Source organism: Neovison vison, chromosome 2 (assembly GCF_020171115.1).
Source record: "Neovison vison isolate M4711 chromosome 2, ASM_NN_V1, whole genome shotgun sequence".
NCBI classification, from domain to species: Eukaryota; Metazoa; Chordata; class Mammalia; order Carnivora; family Mustelidae; genus Neogale; species Neogale vison.
The window spans coordinates 74,666,864-74,689,169 of NC_058092.1; the positions used below are offsets into that span (position 1 = coordinate 74,666,864).

Here is a 22,306-nt window from a genome sequence, read left to right on the forward strand (position 1 = left end):
TTTGGTATTCCCTGTATGGGGTTTTCCTTATTCCTCTTGGTTTTTTCTCTATAAGCCCTTCCCATTCTAAAGTATTTCATTTTTCAAAAATCCTGAGACATTTTCTCCATTATTTCTTCAAATATTTCATCCTAGTTTTCTTTTTCTCTTCTAAGATATTTTGTACCCAGACAATGGCACTTCTAGCCCTACCCCATATAATTCTTAGTTTTCTATGTGCTAACCCTTCATTCTTTTCTGTGGCCTTCCAGAAGAGCTTCTTAATCTTATCTTTTAACTCATTCTTGATTCTATTTCTCAATTACATAATCATTTTTAATCACACTTATTTCAAATATTAATCCATATATTCTAAAAATTTACTTTCAGAAGATATATGTTGGTCTTTGTCCTAAGAAGTTGAACAATACAGTAGCCTATATCTTTGTCATTTAGTCATTTGTATCATTTAAAGGTTCATATAAAAATATTTATTCATATTCATACCAACTCCCTTCAGATAAGTCCCTAGAAATAGGAACGAACGCTGTGGTATAGCATAGCTAAAAATTTAAGACCTTGATATGCTCGCCAAACTGCCCAGAGTTACAAACAGAGAAACATACAGTTCTGCTCATTTACATCCAAGCTTGTTTGAACAATCTTTTTTTTTCTCACAAATAGGCTGTTATGAACATGTGTATATCATATCCAGCCACATGGGATAGCTTGTCACATGATGAACCCAACTCTTCCTGTATCTGCCTCTGTTTCTTAGAATGAAGTTGCCTTTATTCTTTGCTAACTCCAACTCAAATATCACCTCTTGTGCAGATCCCTCCCCAAAATCCCAAGGCTTAGTCCCCCTTTTTTTTAATTTATAGCTCTATTATAGCAGAGTGCATTTTAATTATTGACTTTTGTGCCTGTATGTACCTCTAAATTGTAAAATTCTTTCAGATAGACATTCTACTTTAATTATATCTTTACCGCCAGAGGCTTCTGAATGACACCGTGTTAGGTAATCAGTCAATATTTGCAGGACCAATGGATGAGTCTTCAAATTACCAGAACCTGAACTAGTTGTGCAAAATACTTTAAGTACATTCTTCCAGTATTCAAAACTATTTGTATTATCATCTCCAATTTATAGATAAGAAAACTACAGCTATAAGAGTGTGAGTAGCTGGTCCAAGAGAGAGCAGGGATTTGAATCCCTTCCTAATTGCAGAGTTGAGGATCAAAGTACCATAGCAAGGGCAAACAGGTTCCTACTCATTAGGTTAGGCTGAGACTTAATCACTAGGATATTATGGTTCCTGTGAATTCTGTTTTGATGAACGTGCATGGAGAAAATCAGAAAGATTATTCAATAAAGAGGCTCATTTGTTTCTTTGTGAAGTCACTATTTCTAACCTAATGTAATCCCATATTTGAGAGGCATCACATTCACCATTCAGTTATTTCAAAATAAACCTGAAACTAGAAGGATTAAATTATGTCAACTGTGAGAAATAACCCAAATAGCTTCCTTTTCTAATAGCCTTGCTGAGACACTACTAAAAGCACAACCACGGGAGTGCCTAGGTGGCTCAGTCAGTTAAGCTGCTGACTTCAGCTTGGGTCATGATCTCAGGGTCCTGGGATTGAGACCAGCTTTAGGCGCCACACTCAGTGGGAACTCTGCTTGAGATTCTCTTTCTCCCTTTGCTTCTGTTCATGTTCTTGGTCTTTGTCTCAAAATAAATAAACAGAATCTTTAAAAGTAGTAAAAAATCAAAGAACAGCCATGAAACATGGCACAACCCATACCTTTGTAAAATAGTTCCATCTCAGAAGTTCCTAAACTTGTATTAGCTTTTAACAGTACTTCCTGATAATGGAGTGGTATAGGGAGAGAGCAGGAAGGTAGTGCCAAAAGAGGTAAGTAAACACACAAACGTGACTTGAAATACTGGGCTAAGGTATGAATACATGCCATTTAATTGCTAAACTTACTTATATTAAGAAATTTCAAGCATATAATTAATGACATATATGATGAAAAGCTTACTGATTCTCCTATCTTTATGAAAAACTCGACAGGTGCAGCCTAGGAACCCATGTTGAATTATATAATTTTATGCCTCTGGCAGATACACATAGTTGAAGAATGACTATATGATGCCAAGTAGTCCTGAGAGGTCAAGTTTTCAACTGTCTTCATCATCGACTACCTGGCAGTCAACCAGGCTTATGAAGTAGAATGGATCACCCATGCCCCAGTCTGCTTTGACATGCTCTGGTTATTTGGGCACAGAGACATGGTCCAAGGTAAATGTCACTGATATGTATTCCCCTAAAGCTGAATAAAAACAAAGGCAGAGCTTATTGATTTTTAAAAATTAATTTCTTTCTGCCAGACTTCATTTAGGCCCATTGCCTACTTTCTTTGAGAACACCTGGGCAAGCAAAAATTTCCACTGCTGATTTAGAACATGGGAAAACTAAACTATAAAGAGCCAATTTTTTCTTGTCATTCAACACAGAGGGGGAAGGATCTTTAAGAGGGGAATAGTGAGGACACAAATTGCTAAGAGGAGTAAGGAACATATCCAGAAAAATGCCCCAGAGGTGCAAGAACTTTGACCACATTCTGATGCCATCCCTTCTGAAATTAGAGATTCTTAATGTTTGCAGATGATTTGTTAATAAATTTCCATATCCACTGCTACACTGTATTGGCCATTTTATTAAATATGTTTTTCATGGCACTTTAGCAAAGGTACATTTCAGGATTCCTAAATATGAAAGGTGAGAATCCCATGTCAAAATGGGATGGGTGGAAATTCCTTGCCAAAAAGAGAGTAATTTTAAGATGAAGCCCCGAAGGAATTTGCTCCAGCATACTCTCTTACCATCGAAAGACTTCTGTAAGAATAAAATACTTAGGATTTTATGAAAATATTTAGTCAGAGGTGTTCAAACTAGGAAAACAAAATGTTTGACAGATCTTGCATGATCTGGATACCAAGTATGTCTCAACATGAAAGGCACATGTAAAGGGTCACTTAACAAAGTAGTTGCAATTGAGGAAACAGGGTCATGTTTCTTTCTTCAGTAAGCACTATAAAATCAACCTTCTGAGCCCTCTCTCTTCCTGACACTGAAAGGAGCATCTCCTTATTAGAAGCAATGAAAATGAAATGTAACAAGTGCACATCATGTCACTTTTGAACATGGAAAGATGTGATTTAGGTTTGCTTGTGAACAAATGACCTTGGAGATAGTAGAGTCTTCTAACCCTTGGGTCATGACCTCGAGAGTGGAAAATAAACTGAATTATATGCAACTGGATAGACTAAGCCTGATGACTTATGCCGCACATATTATAAGACTGAGCACGTAACTTTATTTAAGTCAGAGCATTTTATTTTACTAAATTGTTGGACTCTTCCTTCTCTCTCTCACATTCACACATACATGCACCACGTGCACACACACACACACACCAACACACCCTGCTTTCAAACAAACTGATGGGCAAATTCAAAATTCAAGCCTATTTCACAATCCCCTAAAAATGACCCAGGGCTGGTTGCTATGCAGACATCCCTATTGCCATACAAACGTATGGTAGATGGGTATTGTTTTGTGCTGGGGAACAGATAAATGACATGGATTGAAATTATGGTAAATTTAAATTGATGGCCTAATTAGTATTATCTCTTTTTGTATTCATTGTAAGAAAAATTATCCAGGAGGAACTCATTTTGCATTAATGTTGATATAAAGTGTAATTCTCCAGGATTTTCATTGTAATTTGGCATTAATTAATGCATCATTATTTTAAAGTGTTAATTAAATTGTTACAGAAAGGGACATCTGCAGTGGCACAGAAAGGAAATCACATGAACAATTAGTTTTGTATAGGTCTGTGGTGCAGAATCCGAGATCATATGCATGGCAGCAGCAAGAAGGCCAACGTAGAGATGGCAGACAGAATTCCTCTCTGCCCTGCTTGCAGCATTGTTGACAGTATGTGACCACTTCTCTTACCTTTTCCATTGTGTTCCCGTGAAGAATAAGCAGTCTTTGGAACACTGGGAATTCGTTCCGTATCCATAGGACAGAAGGCATGTCAGCAGGGCTATGGCTCTTCCTTTTTCTCGGAGCTGGGCAGATGTCACTGGCCATTCCTATATTAGTAAAAAAATAACAGACCCTTTTTGGGTAATACTGTCTAAAGATCTCAGAAATAGGCTGCTGTAGAAGGCGAGGTTAATATTTCTACTGGTAATAAACTCCATACAAAACTGTGTCAAATCAAAGGGGAGATAATCTGTGGTAATTCCTTAGGCAGTGGACCATCATTGTTAACGCATCTGGAAATCATTGAGTGCTATCATGGCTTAAGATATATAATTCCAAGGAAATTCCACCATGATTTCATATATCAGGGAATCGTGGCAATCAGATAGCAATGTGGGTTGGCAAGTCAAAGGAGCTTGAGATTTGGAGGAAATATATAAAGTGGTCTTTAAACCCTCTGTCATCATAGTCTCAGAAGACACAGATATTTGGAGAATCTTGTTCTGTCAGCAACATTATCTTATATTTAGCCCTGAGGGGGCTCTACTGAGCATTCTTTGTCAAGAGTTGTAAACCAAGATCCCCATAAAAAGAGTATAAAAGGATACTATAGCATTATAACATGTAAAACTATTAAGTCGTTTAACTGGTTATATATCTATATATATATATATTTTTCTGGATACCAGCTTATTATTAAGGTTACAAACTTTCTTTTAGAAGCCACAGTGGGAGTCCTAATTTCCGAGGTTCTGTGAACTTTTCCTACTTTACGGACATAGAAGTCAAAGCCCAAATTCCTCTAATCAAATTGGAGTCAAATCTTCCCTCCTTGCATCAAATGATACATTAGACAAAAAAGACCAGAATCACTTCATAGTGTTTTGACAGGTCTCCTTAGACAAACAGTCATTTGGTTGTATCTCCTCATGAAGATGCAAACTCCCTACTGAGGAAAGTATCTCTCTGGCCATTTGTCCAGCTTGTAGACAGGTGCCAGGATCACTCAGTGAATAGTTAATTGATTGATTGATTCACGTAATTGCTTTCCTAAAAAGAGGTGACCACAATGCTTTTTAAGTTCAATAGGTTCTATCTGAGGGCAACTGATTTTACAAGACCAGTATTCTCAAACCCATGGTCTCAAACATTTTCATTACCTATACCACTCATCGCTAGAAAAGGCTATGAGATGAAGCAGATTGAAAATCAAATCCAATGACAACTAAAGAGGAAGATTTAGTCATTGAAAAAAAAATCTCTCCTGGCAGAGAAATAAATGTTTTTTGGGGAAAAAAAGTAATAATAATAGCAGATGGTGGAGGAAAGAATAAAGTCAGACAGACTACCACTGAAGTGCTAGAATTTACTCATCCGGCTAGAAAGTGCTACATGAGCTTAGGCTGGGGTTCACCCTGTTGCAGGGATGAAATTATTCTAATGTGATCCCTTATCTCTCAGTGAGGACTCCTCCCAGTCTCCCCAGAGATTCCTGAAGATAGGGTGTCAGTAAAATACTTTTAGTTCCCTCTGCCTCTGCACTCCTGCTTTGACCACATTATTTCAGTTTACTGATTATCACCATGTGCTTTTATGAAACAGCTTTCTTCAGTTTGGACTCACCACTTCTCCAAACACTGACTCGGGAACAGGTACTTGGCTGATACTATAACAGAGCAACATTTTCTAACCTGAATACAACACATGCCTGCACTCAGAGATTATTTCCCAGCCTTACCAGCATACTGAATTTCTTCAAATTCCTTTCTCCCCCTTGTGTTCACCCCCTTTCTCTTCCTGCTGCCCAAACTTTTTCCCTCTCCCTTCTACAGTGAACTTCAGCCTGAAATTACTGCTCACTTCTTTTGCAGAACAGTTTAGCTACCTCTTTGTTTTACTGTCTACTTTCATACTATGCCCTGAGGCCCTACTCTCTGAACCAAAGGGTCTGTCATTTTGCCAAACAAAGGATTTTTTCGTTTTTCTTAGGAAACAGAAGTTGCGTTCAGTTGTGGTTTGAAACAACTTTTGTTTTTCTTTGGTTTGTTTTGTTGTTTGTCATCTTATAGTTTCAATAGTTACCTTGGGCTCTTTAGAAAATTCTGGTTTTTTTGTTAACACTGCCTCGGCCCCTCACATCAGACGCCAATTCCTTCCAGGCAAGTAACATGTGTCTAGTTTCCTTTGTAGGTGTTTACAAATGCCAAGTAGACTCTTCTGCCCACTCTGGGCACTAAATAAATGCTGCTGAGGAGCAAGAGCTGACAGAAATTCAAAATGATGAGAAGGAAAGCGTCTCTAGGTCTAACATCTGGATGTGGGAAAGAAAATGTGCAAAGGAGCTTTGCTACCTTCCCAGGAATAAGGAAACTTCAGGAAGGACACACAACTAGCTTTAATTTTTAAGCCTAAGATGCTCCACATTTCTTACTCTAAATTTAGTGCTGTGGCATTCAGTTAAAACCACCTTGTGTCCAATAATATACTTCCTGGTCTGCCCTGAGGTCTTCAGGAAGCATTTTATCTTTCATATAATTGCCAGGGTGAATCCCTAGTTATAACATACTCTACAGCACATAAAATAATTGTTGCAACTGAACCCATCACATAAATATTAGTGATTGAAGAGATTGGTTGGGATAAATCAATGTGGGTGACATATTTAATAAACTTTGTATAAACATTGTTTGCAACAGCTATAAATAAGATTGTCTTTAGGAATTTTACATACTGCACATCCCTCTATTCATGGAGAGGCCCAGGCAATGATTTCTAGCTGCACTCAATGACAAGCAGTGCCTTTTCAGACGTGCCCAGATCAGACCAGGCCAGCAGAGTCAGGGAGCGTGTGCCCACACCAGGCCTGGCGTGGGCCACAGCTTGCTCCATGGTCCAAGCTTGCCACACCACTCACTCGTCAGCGGCCACAAGGTACAGTATGAGGAGAACGTCAAGCCAACGTGCTTCTTCTTTCTTTTTTTTCCCCCAAAGAAAAAGCCACACCATAAATAAAGCATGATTGAGATGGCGTTTTACATTCACACAGATTTGGGCATAAATAAATAAAAGGGATTTTGTTCAAATTCTGTCATCCTTACATGCCATTTTCAAATTCTCTTTCTCTCCCAGTTCGGCATATTGAACTAACCGGTGAGAGTCATATTGGCTCCCTCCAGTGGCTGGCTTAGCTCTGAGGAAACCACAGGGGTACATCTCAAGGCCCTGCAGCCTGGTGGTTCGACGAGGAATCAATTCCTTCTGACAAAAAAAAGAGCTCAAATCCCTTTGGGAATTCTGCCTCACTCTCAACATGTATTATCCTGCCCAGAAAGGTTTAAAGTAGATGTTGGTTTTAAATAATCTACCTCATAATCTTCCATCCAAATTGGTCTGTTCTACTGTTCCCATTTTATGGATGAAAAATAACCCACTAGAAGGCAGTGGAGTGATTAAGGAATACTGGGAGGGCAGGGCAATGCCTCACATCTGAGCACAGGACCAAGAAGGGCTTTCTCTTGGCTTAGAAGAGACCCTTCCACATTCTCTGCCTTATTATTGTTAGATTCCAAAGGATGAAAAATTGTAGAAATATTTAGGTTCCTTTTTTTTAAAGAGGTCAGACATAATACAGTGAGTCTTCAGCTTTAAGCTTAATGAAATGTCACTTACACATTTGGAAATTCAGGTATGAACTATGAGTCTTACATTGTTTGAAATTTACAACTTTCACATTTATTTTTATTAGTAATATTTTAGTCGCTCAATATATTTCCCTGGCATTAATGGAAAAAACATGGTGTCTTCAAGCAGCCAAAATAATCCCTCTAAGTTCCCACTGAGTTTAAACAAAGGCCACACAATTTAATGGCTAAAGTTACTGCTATATATTTCCAGTGTGCTGGGTTCAAATCCCATCAAATAAGGCTCTAATTAAAATTCACCTGAACTATTTTTTTCACTGTATAATTATTTTTTAATTCTTAATGACCTGTATTGACCTCCTTTTACTTAAGGGGAACAAAAAAGGGAGAAATTAAAAAAAAAAAAAAAAAAAAGGAAAGCAAGGCAGGAAAAAGAGCAGATGAACTAGATGATGTTATGATGCCTTTTTAAAACACAGCCTGAGAATTGGGTGCAGTACAGAGATCAAGAGGAGACTCAATTAGGGCTCAACTGCTCAGTTCATAGTTCTTCGGTCTTTATAAAAGCTAAGAGCAAAGCTAAATCATGTGTAATTTGCCATTATTTTCCCAGATAGCTCTTCCAGAAATGTTATTTTTCACCTGCCTTTTCTTTTTTTTTTTTTCATCTTGAAAGCATAGTATCAGACCTTGTATATACAGCGCGCCACTTGCCTGCCGTCAGACAGAGAAGTGACAACACTTGTCACTACCAATCTCTTCATGTCTGGTCTCATCTGAGCAATACATACAGCCTGATTTCCAGGTGTTTGTTGAAACTCCAAGTTATGTAACATGTCTTTGCTGTGCTCAGAAGTGAAAAAGCAGAATCACAGGGGGAATAAATCCTTAACTTTCTAAGAACTCTGAGGGAGCACAATACTGATTTTAGCCCAATTCCACATTATTGAAGGGATCACTTTGCGACAGAGAGGGGGAAGCATCACAAGCTCAAGAGGAAACTAATGGATTGAGTAGTGGTCAAGGAGCAATGATGGGAAACTTTTACAAACTTTTTAAAAATCAAAGCAATATGAGTATAACGTTCATAGGGAATTTAACCACTACTAAAAACACTATGTATTAAAAATATATATGTAAGTCTCTCTGTTCACTTCCCCACTTACATACCATCCAAGGACAACTACTTTGTCAATGCTTTGAACTATGTCTACTGCTATGCAGCTATATTGTGATTTATCAATTTAAAACATAATCTTTTGGCCACTTATAATAGTAGGTGAAGATTTCAGCTCTTTTACACACACACACACACACACACACACACACACACCTTCTTTCTCCCTTTCCCTGATCCTTGTAATAGAGTTTTACCAATTTGGAGTTAAAGCTCTATCTATAATTTTTACTGTTGTTATTATGTATTTGTATTTCTTCTGTGGGCCAAGTGGTGGATTCTGCTTAATTTATTTTGTTGTATGACTTCTCATTTTCTAAAATTAATAATTTCATCCTTTCTTCTTTTGCTCAGCTTTTTTTATTTGATTATGTTATGTTAGTCACCATACAGTACATCATTAGTTTTTGATGTAGTCTTCCATGATTCATTGTTTGCTTATAATGCTTGGCTTCTTTTTAATCTAATTATGGACTCCGGCCCCCAAAGTGCACCTCCTAATACAGTTTCTCACCCAGTCAAATATAACAAATAATGATCTGTTTTCTCATCAAACCTCCTAAAGTTCTATATCTTCTGGTTACAGTCTGGACTGGCAACTTGCCAGCCTGCTACAAAGTGGTCACTTCCTGTACTTCCTATCAAGTCATTCTAAGAATTACTTTATCCTCTCTTCGCAGTTAGGTCTGGGTTTTTACAACAATGTCTTAGGACACCACATCCTCTAGTAGCTACCAGAGAAAAGGTGAATTTACACTCTTTCTCCCCTCAGAACTCTAAAGCTATTGCTCTATTCTTCTGTCTTGAAATATTGCAGTCCAGAAGTTCAATGCCATCTTTTTGTGGCTCGAATTCCAAAATTTCATTACAGTTCACTTTGGCACAGTCTTTTGTTTAATCAGTTTGCTACTTACGCAGAGGGCCTTTTCATTTTGAAATAATCTTCAATTTTTTGACATTTTCTTGCATTCTTTAAAAAAATAACTTTTTTGACATTATATTCTCTGTTCTCTCCTTCTAGAATGCCTATTAATTATATGTGAGACCCCATTTCTGGTCCATGAAGTGTTCCAAAACATCTATCCGTTCATCTCTTACTATTTTTGTTCTTTCTGGGGTATATTTTTTGGCCTGCATCTTCTAATACTTCGATTAAAATTTTGGCTGTCATATATTAATTTTAGAAACACTTTATTTTTTCAGATTGTTTCATTTTTTCATAGCATTCTGTTGTTGATTTATTGGTGAAATATCTTCTCTATCTCTCTAAAGATATTCATTCTTTCCACGGTTCAGATTTCCTGTCAGGTCTGTCCTTTGTTTCTCTATATTAAAGCGCCTAATAATTCTTAGCTCACTGTTCATAGTTAGGCATTAAAGAGCTCATAGAAAACCAAATATTAGTGCATCTGTGAACTAATGAACACCTTCATAGCACAGAAGAATGACCAGCTAGCTTTTTCACTGGACCATCCAACTACTGTTATCCATAGGTCTGCACTGGTTTGATTTTGCTCAAGAAGGATCCCCCAACCTCCTTCCCCTTCTACTGCCAACATTTTGGAGTTGGGCATGGGAGGAAAACAGGTATAGGGATGATCTCAATATTCATTATGAGATTTCCCTTAATCCCCAAATTGGCAGTTCCTACCACATCCCAATTTATTTTGTGCCTAGCATCCCCGAATCTTCTCAATGGGTATTTTTTGTTTGGGTGGTTTTGATTAAAACAGAGAGAGAGAGAGAGAGAGAGAGAGAGAGAATTCTGTTATCATTGTAGCTGTTGTTTCAGGTCAGAAATAGCTGCCGGCAGCAGAGCTAGTATAAAGGAAATTCTCATTCCTTTATTCTTCATTTAACACATAGTGCATGCCACATCACTTTCTCTAGGCAGCTACAGATTTATCTGTTTGCTCTCTATTCCTTTCCTAACCAACTTGAGTTAGCATGTGATATTGAATACAGGAAGCTTTTGAATTTTGTTTTTATATTCTAGGCAATATGATATAATTACAAACAGGGGATTTGGGACCAGAAAGACCTGTGCTTGAACTATATTTGCTACCTACATGATGCTAGACAACCTTTCTGGATTCCCAAGTCCTCATCACTAAAGTTAGCCAACTTCGTTGAGACTCTTTTTATTGTAACTGTGACATGGGTGTATAATACCTTCTCCAGGTCTCAGAATTACAGGAATTATTATATGTCATTTGCCTAGCACATAAACTTGCCTTAATTCTCTCTTTCCTTAGAATCCTAATAGGTCAGTATATCAGATAGGATTAAGCTTAGCTGTATATTAAGAAAAACCTACCACCACTTTGGCTTAAGGGAGATGTAAGTGGCCAGTTCTATGTATGGTAGGAACTTAAGCTCTTATTATTTTTCTGTTTCAACACTTAAAAAATAGGAATGGTAATAACACTGCCATCATATGGATATTAGAAGAATGAAATATGTATGAAGTGCTTAGCACAGTACTTGTATAAAAAAGCACAATAACTTTAAAAAGAGAGAAAAATTCAATCAGGTTAGTTGTAACAAATTACTTGACAAAGAATCTAGACATGTATACGGTGTATCACAAAACATGAACAGTGCGGCCACCAGAAATCTGACAGTAAATTCTGACTCACCTACAACTGTTTAGAGTGAAAACCAGCAAATAGGCAATTCAAATCATACCTCTAGTAACAAATCTGCTGCTATTCCGTTTTAGGGCATGCAATCCCACTCTCCTAGGTTAATCTTCCCCCTCATGACACATATTCTCTCTTAGTAGGACAATGATTGTGATTGTAGCCACCACCACCAGCATCGTCATCATCATCTTTTCACATAAGCTACCTAGGGTCATCTGTTCAGACAATTCCATTCATCTTGTCACATTAATATCAGTTCCATTAGCTTTGCTCCATTCTTAAAAGACAGTTTCTGTTAAGTTGGTAATAACCTCGGTAAATTCTAGATCTAACTTTTATTAGCATTCCATTGTTCTTTCAGTATCCTCCCTCTAGGGCCTGGCAGAAATATTAAATTCCTTCTAAGACAAAATTATGATAGCTTGATGAATAAAAATGTTTTACCTTCCCCACTAAGTCTTCTCTAATAAGGATCTGGAATGCTATAATTATTGTCTTCTTCTAAATAGTAAGAGAAAGAATTTTCTAAAAAAAAAAAAAAAAACCAACAACAACAAAAAACCCCTCAAACTATTTTTTACTTTCGCTTATTGTTCTGGGAATTTTTATTTTTCTAAATCTTTCCAGAACCTGTGGGAGGAAAATAATTTATTAATTGTGCACCAATTCTTCTTTGTACTTCATGTAAATTGCAAAAAGCAAGAATTTCTACCCAAATCATTAATTGTGTTGATAAACAAAACAGCATATCTCTTTCTCGTGAGAGAAAGGGCTTGTTCTTTCCCAGCCTCAACCAAAGACAGCAGATCCAAACAACCTGAGAAGTCTAAGTGGATTTCCACCATGGAGCAGTCTCAGTTGCTGATGGTTCTGCACTCTCTTTCCTGAATGATGGACAGGTAGTGAAAAGTGTTACACAGAAGATGGTGGCTACTTCAGGGTTGGACTTCCTCTGAAATTATGCCAAAATGAATCATGGGGTAAGTCCATTTTGTTATCCTAAAATTTCCTTTGTGCACTAGTGGTCATGAAAATGTTTTATTGCCAAATCTAGATCACTTCACCCCCAATGAAACTGTGATTCTTAAAACACAAAATCTAAGAAAGATGCACACTGGGCAGCACCAGCAAGGTCAGCTAATTCATCAAGAGCATAAAAGTCCACATGTTTCACTTTGCCAGGAAGCTTGTCTGCTTCATCCAGTGCCAACAACTCAATCCTCCGAACAGATGATGTATGGAATAAAGGAATCTTTTCAAATTCATGGAGTACTTCAGGTCTCATCTTTCCAATGTATCATTTGCTGCAAGGATTCATTCTATCATTGGAGCATCAGCACATGGATTATGGTGCCAAGTCAATATTCTTGGAGGTGCTGAAGTAAAAAATGCATTCTCCTCTTATATATCCCATGAGGACAATGGTAATTTTTTAGAACCAATTCACTGTGTATCCTGGGGTTTCTAGGAGTTCTCTTACAAGACACTGAGTACCACATTCTCCAATGAGGTTTTAACTTTCCATTCTTTGTCAACAATTGCTAATAAAATTGACAATAGATTTGTAATTGGGCAGAAGGAAAATAACTCAATTTAAGCAGTTCATCTGGGAAATTCAATTCTGTATTCACCAGAAATTTGGCTGGGAAGCCCCACAACAGAATTCACTCCTCTTTATTACTCAATAGGAATCTATGGGACTACAATAACAATCACATTCCATATTGGGAGTTTTTTTCCATAGGCCTAAATTCACCGGTGAGCTATTTGTGGAGGCCACTCAAACTTTACCAAATGTTTTGAGTTTATTATTCTCTCCTCTGCACTGATTGAGATGATCACAAGTTCCTGAAGGTCATCACAGTCTGGGGGAGACTTGTTCTTTGCCCTCTGCACAAGCAGAGAGTAGCTGAAAAGTGGTCCATAAGGAAGGTGTGGTGACCAGGCCATAGTCAAAGGTGACATATACGTGAAATATACAATTTGCATATGCCATTTGCATGAGTTGCATGGTTGTTGTTGTTGTTGTTGTTTTTCTGATATATAGATGTGACCCAACATGGTGAGCACCTGAGGAACAGGCCAAAAACAAATTGAAGAGGAGAGACCAAGCTCTACATGACTAAGAGCATGTAGGTGGGCAGTGTGAGGTCCCTACGTGAAAGGTATCGAAGACTGAAGGGATCAGGAAAGGGACTGATACACTGATGCTGTTTGATATGTCACTATTAAGTGCAAGGCCCTTCTCATGTGTTCAGAGAATGATGATGCCACTTCTCTGAAAGGTCTTTTCACAGGAGAATGCACCAGATGATCTCTGCAGCCTGCCTTCCCCATTAAGTGTATATTCTGTATGCTCAGTAACAGTTTGCTGCTCTAAGACCTTATGTGTGAAAACGGCAAAGCTGTGTGATGGGTTCTCAGCTCGCAGGGAGCTTGTGACCTGATAGGATAAGAGTTTAGACAGGAACAATATATGTCACTATGACTAAGGACCCAAATATATGGCACAGAGATGTGCGTCCGTTTGGTTCAGCATTGTACCAGACAAGTCCCGGTAGGCAGCCTACAAAGATTTCTGTATAAACAAATGAGTGAATCATTTCACACAAAATGGACTCCAGTCCAGACTGGACTTTTCAAAACCAAACAGGTTTACTCTCAAAATGTTAACACACCATATGCTTTAATTTGTACAACATTCTTGAAGTGACAGAATCAGAGCAGAAAACACATTAGCGATGGCCAGGGGTTGGTAAGAATAGGCAGGGAGGTGACTGTGACCGTGTAAGGGTAGTACAAGGGATCCTGAGAGAGCTATCCCATATCTCAATTGTGCTGATGATCCCACAAATCTGCGCGTGGGATACAACTGCATAGAATTCAGAACACATATACAAAGGAGTGCACAGAAAACTGGTAAGATCTCAGTGAGGTTGGTGGAGTGCATCAAGATCAATATCCTGTTTGTGATATTATGCTGTGGTGATGTAAAAGGTTACAAATGAGCAAAACTGGGTCTGTCTGCATTTTATTTCTTAAAGTGGTATGTGAAACTATCATTATCACAAAATGAAACGTTTAGAAAAAAATATCCAAAAACCTGAATAGGCTCATTGGAGAAAGGTTCAAAGAGAAGGAGGGCCAGGGTAGGTTTTGGATAGGAAGAGAGGAGAGTAAGTGCATGGATGACGGGGCAAATGGGCTGAAAAGTAGGCTTGTGAGAATCTCCAAGGGAACGGGGGTCATGGTCAAACAGAAGAAACTAGCAGCATGGTTTGGCAACTTGGTGGCATGGCTTTCAGTAGAGCAAGTATGAATTCTGGAGTCGGCCCTCCCTCATTCTGTAGGCCAGTTTCCACACTCATTTGTATAAGGGCAGCAAGCCCCCTAATCTCTGAATGCAAAGCTCCTCATCTGCATCACAGAAGGCATGATACCTTCTTCATAGTGATAATGAGCCAAATGAGCCCACATATGTGGAGGGCCTAGCTCAGATTTGGGCACACTGTAGATATTTGGCAAATATAAATTCCTTTCCCTTGCCCTTGGACTCCACATATACCAGGGGTTCCCGAGTCAAGTTCAAGGTAGGTTACTGCACATTCTTAGCCATGGTCCATATTGGGGAAGCTGAGGAAGAAAGCAGTGCCAGCAGCAGAGACCCGTCACCTCTCAACCCTTAGCTACAGTGTAAGAAGAGTTGGAGGAGAAAATGGGAGCAGGAGGCGGGAGGCGTCCTGAGTGCGCTGAAAGGCACTGCCTTGTCTAGAGAGAGGAGGGACGAAGTTTTCAGAGCAGCCTGTCACAGCCCACAGCCCAAACCACCATGGCCTCCTGGCTTTGCTGCCTCTGCTTACTCTAGGACAAAGCAAGGAGACAAAGAGAGGATGCCTTCCAGGCAGTGGTCATGCTGAGCCCAGGCAGAGCTTCAGCCAGAATCCCAGCTGCCAGGGAAGCCAGGGACCTCCTGGGGCCAACCCCCCACAGCAACAACTGTGGCAGCCACAGGAACAAAACAGAAAACTTTTTTAAATAAAATGTTTGCTCACATACCACCAATTTTCTTAAATCTACATTGAAAATTAGTACCAATTTGCAGACACATGAAGGATCTACAATGATAACTTTCCAAGGAGTGTTTCTCCCTCATTTCCTCTAATTTCAAAATTCAAAATGATTACAATTTTGAAATCTTGGTTTGTGTGTGTGTGCATTTGAGAGTGTGCGTCTGCGTGTGTTTTGTCTACAGTGGGTATTAGAACATTTTCTGCTATTTTCCTCCGAAGAAGAAAAACAGATTGGAGAAACGAAATCCTCGGCTGACAATATACAGTTTTGTAAATACAGCATGTAACGATACGAGCATTTACCAACAGGCATTAGCTGGAACAATATGAATTCCACGGCTGAGCAGTAGAAAACGTATTTAGAGCCCCTGCTGTACAGTATGCTACTGATGTCGAAGGATCGTGTTTATTGAGATGTACAACGAAACCCAAGAAGCTGATCACACGCAAGAAAGGAATCTAAATTGACTTCTCCAAATTTCTGCTGCTTTCAGGTCATAAAAACCTAACATTCTGGACTCTAAACAAAATCTCTGTCAAAATGGACAGTTAGTTGGACACGCCATCAGAAATGTCAGGCTGGAAAAAGAAGCCAACATTTTGTTGTTGTTGGTACAGTGGTTGCTTTCCTGTTTTGTGGGGTTTTGTGTGGGATGTGTGTGTGTGTGTGTGTGTAGTTCTGTTTGTTTTCTGTTTTCGCTGCTACTGATACATCAGGCATCCAATCATGAAAAACAATGTCCATGTCACTAAAATGGCCTCCAGGCATCCAGTATATCTACATTGGGGTTAAACATCTGTGTGAAGATGTGACAGCACACCCTATAAAAGGTATTATTGAGTAATATAGACTTTCTGTAATAACCAAACAGTAAAGAATATAGCTTTTTAAAGGTCTCCCCATGGCTGATCTCATGACTCAAAGATAAGACACTGTGCTGCAAGCGAAGTAATAAAATCTGGTGGATACTCTGGGCTCGCTTGTGACAAATCATATCAAAGTATTATTAAAGAAAGAAGTTGAGACCCAAGACTATTATTGATTCTTGACAGAATTTCTTATAAATAAAGTGTTGCAATCAGGTCCTGGACTTGCCAAGGTCCTGGTAGAATTCTTCCTATTACAGGGGAAGCTGCAAAACAGTAACGCTCCATTAGCGAGAGCCGGGAGCCTCTGTGTACAGCACCACGAGGATGGGTCATGGTCCAAAGAGAGCCAGAGAGAACATAATTTCCAAAGGCCTTTTAAGGCACTCTTTGCTGATCCCTTTTTGAAATGGGTAAAGCTGCCTCCAAGTTTCCACAGGAAGCAGCTTGTGCCCTGACTGTGTTAGCAGGATGAGTCTGTGACCCTTCAGAGCACTAAGGACACACCTCCATTAGTGTCCATATTCTTACAGGGAAGAGGCTGATACAGTCAACTGAAATGACAGGGTGATAAATATAAAACCACTATCATCAATAAGACTGGAATGTAAAAGCACTTAGTTTCAGCCTAAGTAACTCGCAGAAAGTTTGGTTTCAAGAACCAATGCGTCATCCATCACTACTCTACCTTCTGTTGACAAAGTAATTGTAAGATATCTAGAATGGAGGTTCAACACGAGCTGACATTTTTGAAAGGAGGAATTGTGTGCCGTACTTACTCATTAAATGTATTTTTCCTCCACTAAAGATGTTTCCTTTTTTAGTTTATGTATGAATAACTTTAACTAAAGTTCCCCTGACACCCTGACTTTGCTCTGAATAGCACCTATGTTCATTAACATAAAACCTGAAAGAAAATAATTTTAATGTAGTTTTTTTTAACACTTCAAAAGCCTCTAACAAATTGATCGAGCACAATTATGCATTCTAAAGGGAATTATAAAGAGATCACGGAAGGTTGAAAAGTTCTAGTTTAAAAAAAAAAGAAAAAAACTTCGGGGTGAAAAAGAAAAGAAAAACAGGCAGTAAGTGTGAAACTTTGATGCACATTGAATAAAAGTAAACCTGGGCTTCTTAGGCATATTTTAATATTTTCCTCTAAATGCAGGGTCTACAGAGAAGAAAAAATAAGAGCCACAGCAAAAGGCTCAAATAATATGACAGAATGAGGTATATTTCGTAATGTGTATAGATTGGGTGGGTTTATTTGAAAGTCGGCTCCACCGCTGAAAACCTGCATGATGAAGTTCCTTTTTGCTAAGACTCAGTTTCCCCAACTGTAGCTGATGTGAGGATCAAACAATCCATTTTTAAAAGCATTCAACAGAGGTGCCTGGGTGGCTCAGTGGGTTAAAGCCTCTGCCTTCGGCTCAGGTCATGATCCCAGGGTACTGAGTTCAAGCCCCACATCGAGCTCTCACTCAGCGGGAAGCCTGCTTCCTCCTCTCTCTCTGCCTGTCTCTCTGCCTACTTGTGATCTCTGTCTGTCAAATAAATAAATAAAATCTTTAAAGAAAAAAAAAAACAAAGAGAGAAATCATTAAAAAAAAAAAAGCATTCAACATTATTTTACACAGACAGCATTTAAAAATTCTCCCAATCCCCATTAGTTCTCCCAATCCCCATTCCAAACAAATCATGAGATGCTCAGCTCTCCCTTTCTGAAATCCTACAGAACTTTTCCAGAAGACCTCACTAACCTCCTTTAAGTTCCAGAGGACAAAATTTCTCTTAAGATGAGTGCTTCATCTCAGGTTGAAATTTCTATCCTTATTCATCTGTAAAGGAACATTCCCAGAATTTCTTTGTTCCGTGTATTCCTCTCAATCCTATTGTTTTTTGCAAAGTTCAGTTACATCCTACTTTCTCCAAAAAGCTATTCCAGATTCTTCCAGGAAGATATCATTCCTCTAGTGGCATATTGTTTAACTTAATCTGCACTACCCTATGGGTTCCTGGAGGGTAGCAACCGTGTCCTGCTTGCTTTTGTACCCCACAGTACCTAGCACTGGTCTTCTCTGATGGTGAACTCTTAAGCAATGTACATTGAATGTCTAATGGTTTGCTGTCTTAAACCACAGGCTAAGGAGGTAAGTCCCAGAACCTGGAATAAAATCCTTAACTAGCTGAACCACAGCACTAGCCCTTTTACATTTTGCAAATGTAATCACTGTGATCACCATGCACAGTTGCTGAAATGCAGGCAGTCAATCAAAACCACTTACTGAGCCCCAAAGCATTGTGAATGAAGGCTACGCAAGAGAAATAACAAAGCTGTACACAAACCTTTGAGAAACTTACTATCTCACTAAGAAAATATCCATGAGGGGGATGTTAAAAACACACCACCACCATATGTAGGTTATAAATCTTAGACTGCCAGGCAATAAACCTCAGCGGATATGTTCCCGGTTGCCCCAAGCCATTGTATATAAGTTATAGTGCAGAGAGCATATCAGTAAAACTGTATTGGACCTGTTGCTCTGCATGAGGCTAGATTTATATTTAGCTAGAAAGTCCAGCCAACCAGGACAAATGTCCTCTCTTTGTTTCAAGAGACAGCGCTTCCTAGTGGCTAAGTCCGCGAGCTCTAGAGATGGTTGGCCTTGAGCAGTGGGCCAGTGTGTCTCTTGTCACCCTTGACATGTCACTCAACCTCTTTGGGTCTCAATTTCCTCATCTGTAAAATGAGAGTAAAAATGGGATCTTTCTCACAACATTTAGGGAGGCGGAGGAAATTAGTAAATTCAAGATAAGCACTTGGAATAGTACCTGGCCCAAAGTGAGCACTCAATAAGCACCACTGATCATTAATCATTTCCTGGAAAGCAGCATGTTTTGGCAAGAACACCATTCACGAAGGCTCTCTCGACTCCTTGGCAAAATTCATCCCCAAATTTATGAGCTCACCTTACATCTTACCGCTGGTTGGATTTTCCTCGTGCTCTAAATTACACTGGCTTCATGGATCACAGTTGCAAGGACATAAAGGAGAACAAGGCAGCAAGGGCAAAAAGTGGTATCTACATAGAAATGTGGTAAGAATTCTGAGAAGGGGATGGTGAAGGGGTGAGACTGTAGACGATGTCAATCATGGGACTGAGAGGATGGGGCCGGGAACCACACACCTTCCCTGTGCGTTCATCTCGTAACACTAACAGTTACCCAGATTTTACACACACATCTATATACTCCCAAAACCTCTCCACTTCAAGTTTTATTATCCCAGTTTTAGAGTTTCAAAAACCAAGGCTCTGGGATGTTAAGTGACTTATCCAGGAACAGCAGACAGAACGTGTTGAATTCAGATTGGGAACCCAACTCTGTTTCCAAACTCATCAGTCTTTCAAAGGCACCCTTCTCCCCATGAGCCAGTTCTCAAAGCAAAAAAACTACTTCACCAGGAATCAGATTTAGGGCCCACCTTCCACACTGCACACAGGTTAGAGCCACTAGTAAATTTTCTCCAAATTCTAAAGAGCAACTGGCTTTAACCAGGGTCCGGTCCATGCGTCATGTGCACCGAGGAGAGAACCTCCAATTCTTCACCTTGATACTTTCTCTGTCCCACTGCAAAATTTAAAAGACAAAAATAAAATACTCTTTTGTGTTCAGATGTTCTGTTTCTGCCTTCTGCAGCAGCACTTGGGTCCCTGAAGCACCTGAACCCATTTATTTTCCATCTGTTTCTTGCCTTCTTAAAGCAGCTTTATTGCACCCCAGAAGGCTTTCTCTCAATTAGAGAGGGGAGAGGCACTCAAAGACGTACAGGTTGCACCAGAGATTTTGCAGGTAGGCAATGAGGATAAACAGACTCAAGAGTCCAGAAATGTAGGTATCTGATTCTGGAGCACTTGGACACACACTGGACTGGCTGACTCTTATCTGCAGGACTACAATTCATGAAGACCTGTGTCTACAAGTCCATTTTGTTGGGGGGAAAGCTGACTTTGCTATACGGGGGGGTGGACCTTGGTGTTACTAAGAAATGGGAAAGGTACACAGATTAGTAGGGGGATAGATTTTCATGCACATTGTTAAGACATGAAGAAGAGTTTGGAATGCTATGGGGCTGAGTAGTCAGGAGACTTGGTGAATCAATGTTCTGAGGATGGCCTCAGGCTTATCCCTCTGAAGGAAAAACATCTAAAGCCCAACATTTTGCACCACTGACTGGCTGCTCCTGGGGAAAGATTCCCCAGTGAAACCCTGGAAGGTGCTTCCCCTCAGCCATGCCAGGTTTAATGGCTCCTGTTTGGATCCAATTAGGACTGGCTTGGGAAACTGGGAGAAACCGGAATCAGGAGGGTGGGGAGATGCAATAGAGGGCAGAGGGGACTCATTCATAGCTTTTCAGAGGGCAAAGGGGACTCATTCATAGCTTTTTGGGTATCTGGAAACAGTGCTCGCTCAGGACTTCTCATACTCCAAATTGTTATGAGAGCCAATTATTCCACCTATTAAGGTTTTAATGTGGCACCAATAAGTCAAAACCGGTTTAACAACTAAGAATTATAGTTGGTATAAAATGTTTGAATTTGGGCTAATAACATATACTAAGTTATTAGACAGAGGAGATTTAAAATGACTAAGGTAAGAAATTGGGTTCATAATGGACACATTAATAGACCACTAAACTGACTTTAAAGGCTCTGGCAGGCACAGTCAAGACACCAAATATATAACAACTCCATCCATCTTGAGCTTCCTCATCATGTCACCTAATAGAATTTCAAATACTATTAGCACACTGATAAATGCTTATTATATATTATCCATGCATGCTATCCTTTGAATTAAAAGACAAGAACGGACACCTCATACTTTTTTTTTTTCCATTTTATTTTATTTCTTTTCAGTGTTCCAGAATTCATTGTTTATTTACCACACTCAGTGCTCCATGCAATACATGCCCTCCATAAAGCCACCACCAGGCTCACCCAACCCCCACCCTCTCCCCTCCAAAACCCTCAGTTTATTTTTCAGAGTCCAAAGGCCACAGTCTCTCAAGGCTTATCTTCCCCTCCCATTTCCCCCAACTCACTTCTCCTCTCCATCTCCCAATGTCTTCCGTGTTATTCCTTATGCTCCACAAGTAAGTGAAACCATATGATAACTCACTCTCTCTGCTTGACTTTCTTCACTAAGCATAATCTCTTCCAGTCTTGTCCATGTTGACGAGTTGGGTATTCATCCCTTCTGATGGAGGCACAATACTCCATTGTATATATGGACTATATCTCCTTTATCCATTCACCCGCTGAAGGGCATCTTGGTTCTTTCCACAGTTTAATGACTGTGGCCATTGCGGCTATGAACATTGGGGTACAGATGGCCCTTCTTTTTACTACATCTGTATCTTTGGGGTAAATACCCAGTAATGCAATTGCAGGGTCATAAGGTAGCTCTATTTTTAATTTCTTAAGGAATATCCACACTGTTTTCCAAAGTGGTTGCACCATCTTGCATTCCCACCAACAGTATAAGAGGGTTCCCCTTTCTCCATATCCTCTCCAACACTTGTTGCTTACTGTCTTGTTAATTTTAGCCATTCTAACTGGTGTAAGGTGGTATCTCAATGTGGTTTTGATTTGAATCTCCCTGATGGCTAATGATGATGAAAATTTTTTTCATGTGTCTATTAGCTATTTGTATGTCTTCTTTGGAGAAGTGTCTGTTTATGTCTTCTGCCCCTTTTTTGATGTGATTATTTGTTTTGTGTGTGTTGGTTTGAGGAGTGCTTTATAGATCTTGGATATCAGCCCTTTGTCTGATTTAAGTGTTATTTGCGAGTAT

At 39.3% G+C, this 22,306-nt stretch overlaps 2 long non-coding RNA genes across 2 annotated transcripts in view; one reads left to right on the plus strand and one right to left on the minus strand.

Moving 5' to 3' along the window:
* Positions 1 to 2,100, plus strand: part of LOC122900163 — a 69,441-nt gene extending 67,341 nt beyond the window's left edge. The window contains exon 5 of the long non-coding RNA XR_006383190.1: positions 2,065 to 2,100. This is a non-coding gene — a long non-coding RNA (uncharacterized LOC122900163). The remainder of the gene's footprint in view (positions 1 to 2,064) is intronic.
* LOC122900162 overlaps positions 1 to 22,306 on the minus strand; it is a 145,259-nt gene that overhangs the window by 23,055 nt on the left and 99,898 nt on the right. The window contains exon 3 of the long non-coding RNA XR_006383189.1: positions 4,018 to 4,157. This is a non-coding gene — a long non-coding RNA (uncharacterized LOC122900162). The remainder of the gene's footprint in view (positions 1 to 4,017; positions 4,158 to 22,306) is intronic.